The following is a 6,079-nucleotide window of genomic DNA, read 5'->3' as shown; positions in this document are numbered from 1 at the left end:
CCCAAGTCAATGGCCTCTATGGGAAAGGCAGTGATGTCACTGCGAATGCATTTTCAGGGTTCTGCCCTGCTTTCCCTGCTCTCTCCCCCTCGTAGGCCGATGTCCCGCTTTATTTTTCTCCTCTTTCTCTCTCTTGCTGTCTCCCTCTGGATTCTTTGAGGCCATTCTATTTTTTCAAAGTTTAGAGCTCAAACCCCAGCAAAGGCCCACGACAGCACGACTGCCATGGCAACACTAGGGCTTCTACACTTCAGTTTTGGCATAAAAAGTAGAAAACGCTTGAAAGGGAGGGCAAGGGAGAAAGCGGGAGGAAGCCAGTGTGCCCCCGTGGGGGCGGTGTGGGCCAGGGAAGCACGGCGCAAGGAGCAGGGACCTGTGAAGGGGCTTTTGGGAGACAAATCTGTAATCCTTCGCATTCAAACCTCAAAAAAAACAAAACAAAACAAAATACAAAAGCCTGTGCTTCTGATGGACATGTAGAAATGCAGGGGAAGAATAACAGAGCTTCTGCAAGAAATAAGGTCATGCTTTTGAAAACTTGTGCAACGATACAGTGTAGAGGATGCTTTCAAAACTTCATCTAGCTTTCTCCAAAAGAAAGACAGGAAAGGAAAAGTCTCACATGATGTGTGACCCAGTGGAGAGGGAGCCGAAGACAGGCTGATGCATTTGAGGCTGCCCCAGGCTCTGGAGTCCCTGGGTGTCAAAGAGCTGCAGACATAAGCTGTAAGGTGCTGTCGTGTCAACTCAGAATAGTTGGTGGGGAATAGAAAGGGCCTTTCATTCCCCTGCTTTCTTCTCCCAGAGAATACTTACCTTGAACTCCCACAAGAGAATAAATACATCATTTCTCTGATATGCTTTATGTCCCTTGTATCAAAAAGCAGATATTAAACAATCTGAAGAAAGCAGCTCCTAGAAAACCCAAACTTCTGCTCCCATGAAAACCAGGCCAGCAAACTGGGCTGTTTTGCTGTGAAGGCACCATCCGGTCACTCAGGGCTCCTCTTCGGTGTCTGCCACCTGATCCGTGTGAGCCTGCATCCAATTCCTGGGTCCTCCTTAGTCACTGCTTCTAATTCTCTCTTCTACTACTTCCCAAATATTTAATCAGCTGTGGTTTAAACACTATATTCTCCATTTGTAGAAGATACAATCTACTGGACCCAGAGCCCCCCTCCAAAAAGCTGCAAGACTAGTCAAGGAAGATAGAGTCCTCAAGAGGGGATGGATTGTTTGGGGGCATCTGCTAACAAGGGGGCATGACTGCTCAGGGGCCTGCCCCAGGGCCTGGCCTAGACTCCCTGCCAACCACCTGGCACTCCAAGTTCTTCCCTCCAACCCCCTTCTTCCCTCATGTCCCTGGAGAGCCTGGGGTCTTCACTACAATCTGAAGGTATCTCTGGGCTTCTCATCCTGTCCCTCCCTCTGAATTTCCCCATAATTCCTTTCATGCTATTGATATTGGCTGAATTCTTCCAAGTCATGTGTGGGCATTCAAACCCCAGGACTTCAACAGAGGTAATCAAGTTAAAATAAGGTTCTTCAGATCAGATCAGTCACTCAGTCGTGTCTGACTCTTTGCAACCACATGAATCGCAGCACACCAGGCCTCCCTGTCCATCACCAACTCCTGGAGTTCACCCAGACTCACATCCATCAAGTCAGCAATGCCATCCAGCCATCTCATCCTCTGTCGTCCCCTTCTCCTCCTGCCCCCAATCCCTCCCAGCATCAGAGTCTTTTCCAATGAGTCAACTCTTTGCATGAGGTGGCCAAAGTACTGGAGTTTCAGCTTTAGCATCATTCCTTCCAAAGAAATCCCAGGGCTGATCTCCTTAAGGATGGACTGGTTGGATCTTCTTGCAGTCCAAGGGACTCTCAAGAATCTTCTCCAACACCACAGTTCAAAAGCATCAATTCTTTGGCACTCAGCCTTCTTCACAGTCCAACTCTCACATCCATACATGACCACAGGAAAAACCATAGCTTTGACTAGACGGACCTTTGCTGGCAAAGTAATGTCTCTGCTTTTGAATATGCTGTCTAGGTTGATCATAACTTTCCTTCCAAGGAGTAAGCGTCTTTTAATTTCATGGCAGTAGTCATCATCTGCAGTGATTTTGGAGCCCAGAAAAATAAAGTCTGACACTGTTTCCACTGTTTCCCCGTCTATTTCCCATGAAGTGGTGGGACTGGATGCCATGATCTTCATTTTCTGAATGTTGAGCTTTAAGCCAACTTTTTCACTCTCCACTTTCACTTTCATCAAGAGGCTTTTGAGTTCCTCTTCACTTTCTGCCATAAGGGTGGTGTCATCTGCATATCTGAGGTTATTGATATTTCTCCCGGCAGTCTTGATTCCAGCTTGTGCTTCTTCCAGTCCAGCGTTTCTCATGATGTACTCTGCATATAAGTTAAATAAACAGGGTGACAATATACAGCCTTGACGAACTCTTTTTCTATTTGGAACCAGTCTGTTGTTCCATGTCCAGTTCTAACTGTTGCTTCCTGACCTGCATACAAATTTCTCAAGAGGCAGATCAGATGGTCTGGTATTCCCATCTCTTGAAGAATTTTCCACAGTTGATTGTGATCCACACAGTCAAAGGCTTTGGCATAGTCAATAAAGCAGAAATAGATGTTTTTCTGGAACTCTCTTGCTTTTTCTATGACCCAGCGGATGTTGGCAATTTGATCTCTGGTTCCCTTGCCTTTTCTAAAACATCAGGAAGTTCACGGTTCACATATTGCTGAAGCCTGGCTTGGAGAATTTTGAGCATTACTTTACTAGCGTGTGAGATGAGTGCAATTGTGTGGTAGTTTGAGCATTCTTTGGAATTGCCTTTCTTTGGGATTGGAATGAAAACTGACCTTTTCCAGTCCTGTGGCCACTGCTGAGTTTTCTAAATTTGCTGGTGTCCTTATAAAGAAGGTACATTTGGAGACAGACATGCACAGTGGGAAGTTAATATAAAGAGGCACGGGGAGAGGGGGCCATCTACAAACCAGAGACAGAGGACAGGAACAGATCCTCAGAGGAGCCAACTCTGTAGAAGCCTTGATCTTGGACCTCTGGCCTCAGAGCAGTGAAAAATGATACATTGCTGTTGTTGAAGCCAGCAGTCTGTGGTACTTTCTTATGGCAGCCCTAGTAAGCTACTATGCACACCTGGTTCTGTTCTGAAAACTGCTTCTTGGAAGACCTGAAGTCACACATATGGTACCAGGAGTGTCTGGGAAAAAAAAAAAAAAAAACACACAGGCAGTAAGTGGAGGATTGGAGACTGACCAACCGCCATGTTGGTGTTAGACCTCTGGCCTCCACACCCGAGGGAATTTCTGTTCTTTCAGGTCACCTGGTTTTGGTGCTTTGCTCCCCAGGAAACGAGTGCAGCCTCTGAGACTGCAGAAGGGCCAGCTTGGCGGCGGGGTGGCAGAGGAGAGGCCAGCGCAGAGGGGCCGTGAGAACGAGCAGCTACCCCAAGGCCAAGGCACTTGGTCACACGAAGCCCCTTCTTCTAAGCGTCCCCTCAGGAAGAGCAGCTCACAGGGGTGGTGAGAGGCGCTCCCCAGACACACACGAAGAGGTGGGTCTGTGCACCGTGGGGGATCCCTCCACACTAGTGCCGGTGGAACACTGGAACGGAGCCGACAGTTGCCTCCAGTCTTCACACCTTCAGATCCACCCTCGTGACCATGTCCAGGTCACATGTCCTGGGCCACCCCCCAGACAGTGACAGAGCACGGCCAGGCACCAGGACGAGGGCACTTCCGCCACCACAGGCTTCCTCTCCCCTTGGGCTTGACCTCTGCTCAGGACTCCCAGTGGCCGCTGAGCCTGGCGCAGACTGTGCCTGTGTCTGAAGCTCCTCCACCCACTTTGCTTCCTCCCTCCCCTCTGGCAGATGTCAAAATGGCATCACTGTCTGAAGCCTCTTCACCTTCTCCGGCCCCTTCCCCTCCCCTTACAGACACACTCATGTTCATCTCCTGAAGAAGTAAGTGATACTCTCTTGGCATTTGCTTCTCAGAAGACCTGAATGAACCCAGGAAAGAACTTCTATAACACTGTCACTCATAAAAAGGATCTCATTGTAAATCAAATTCCTTTAAGTTTCAGAAAAACTGATCTCACCTCTCTTGATTTAGTAGCTAACACTCCAGGGCTCAGAGCACTAAGAAGTGAACACAACCAGATTGACAAGCTGTGCCCACCTTCTGAGTTCTCTTGATTAGTTCTATCAACCAAGTTCCAAAATATAATTGGGCAGCTTCCAACTGGGGCTGCAACCAGAGATTCCTTGGGGACTGTGGTCACTCACTGCCTTCTAGGGTTCCTTATTACACTAGGGTATTGTGTATCCGCTCAAGAAAGTAAAAATGAGAGAGAGGGGGATGGCGCTCAGTCTGCACTTTTTAAATAATCTAAAATGGTCGAGTAGCAGCAAGCACCAAACTCCTGCCACAGGTCAGCTTAACTGATGTAGAAAGGTCCACAGCCAACTTTCTGTTTGATTGCTTCCTGGTGACATGTTGCTCTGTGTGATAAAAATTATAGGAAAGTGACATTTCTCTACCCTCTGGTCTTCTAAATCTCACAGAGAGAAATTCGTGGGTTTGTGGGTGTGGGCTCAGTCACTCAGTTGCGGACTCTTTTCTACCCCAAGGACTGTAGCCCACCAGGCTCCTCTGTCCAGGGGTTCTCTCTAGGCAAGAATACTGGAGTGGGTTGCCATTCCCTTCTTCAGGGTATCTTCCCAACCCAGGGATAAAACCTGAGTCTCCCACATAGCAGGCAGATTCTTCACCATCTGAACCACCAGGGAAGCCCAGGCTTAAGAAAGGTATGTGCTATTTCCTTATGCCAAATTTGGAAACCATGAGGCTGAAAGCACCACTTGCAATCCATGAAAACTCTTTTGGGGATTGGGGGGAACCAGACCGTGAACACTCGGGGACTGGGGGAGCCAGAAAACAGCACTAATGAACGCAGATGAAGAGAAGGGCTGATTACCGTAATTACTAACATTGTAAGGAACACATGCTGACTAAGCGCTTTTCCACCAAAGACGTGGATATCACGGCTACCAGGAAACGTGTGAGGCTCTCGTGGAATTAAAGAATTATCCGCTAGTTGGGGCACATTTCACAGCAGATTCAAGTAGACTACAAAGGTACCGGCCAAAGAACTAAAATTAGAATTTCAGAGAAAGAGATCTTGTGCCAAACAGAAGATTTTGATATAGGCCTTGAAAAAAGAGTAAGAATTCGATAATAAAATAAGGAAGAAGAGCAATCCTGAATCCAGATGGAACTCTCACTGACGCTGGCAAGAAAAGAGACAGCATGCTTTAGGACAGGAAGCCTGTTGGTTACCTGGGCGTTCATTGACGTTGACATGTCAAACTAGAAAAACTGAAAACAGACAAAAAGTCCCACAGGTGTCAGACTTTATTTAAATAAAGTGTCTTTCGAAAGGAAATGGTGTGGTCATAAGACAATGTGGCATTTTAGGATGGTCTCTTTTTAAAAATGAACACTTATTTGATTGCCTATATTTTTTTTTATTTATCTGTTTGTTTTTAATTCTGTGGTGGTTTGGTCAAAAGATACAAGGCCAGCTTACTCAACCTGCTGCACAGAAGCTGCCGCTTCCAGGCTTGAGCTTCTCTCAGCCAACACTCAAGCAAACACCACCAGGAATGGCAAAGGGTTTTGTTTTGTTTTCCTTTTTATATATTTAGAAAAGGACACTGTAAATATACTATTCATTTCACTAAGTGTCCTTGTTTTATGTGACCTACACCTACCTTTATTTTCCACTTTTCCCCGTCATAATTTTCATCTCTTTATAATCTTCATTCATTCTGATTTTATTATTTTTATTTAATCATTTTCTGTGTATGTGCAAATATACAAGCACTTTCACATATTTTCTCTTTGAGGTCACCATTATGTAGAAAATAAATAAGCTATAAGGACCCCTAGTACAGCACAGACAATATAGCCAATATTTTCTAATAACTGTAAATGGAATATAACCTTTAAAATTGTGAATCACTATGTTGTACATATG

Source organism: Bubalus kerabau, chromosome 9 (genome assembly GCF_029407905.1).
Source record: "Bubalus kerabau isolate K-KA32 ecotype Philippines breed swamp buffalo chromosome 9, PCC_UOA_SB_1v2, whole genome shotgun sequence".
In the NCBI taxonomy this organism is placed as follows: domain Eukaryota; kingdom Metazoa; phylum Chordata; class Mammalia; order Artiodactyla; family Bovidae; genus Bubalus; species Bubalus kerabau.
This window is presented reverse-complemented; position numbering follows the sequence as displayed.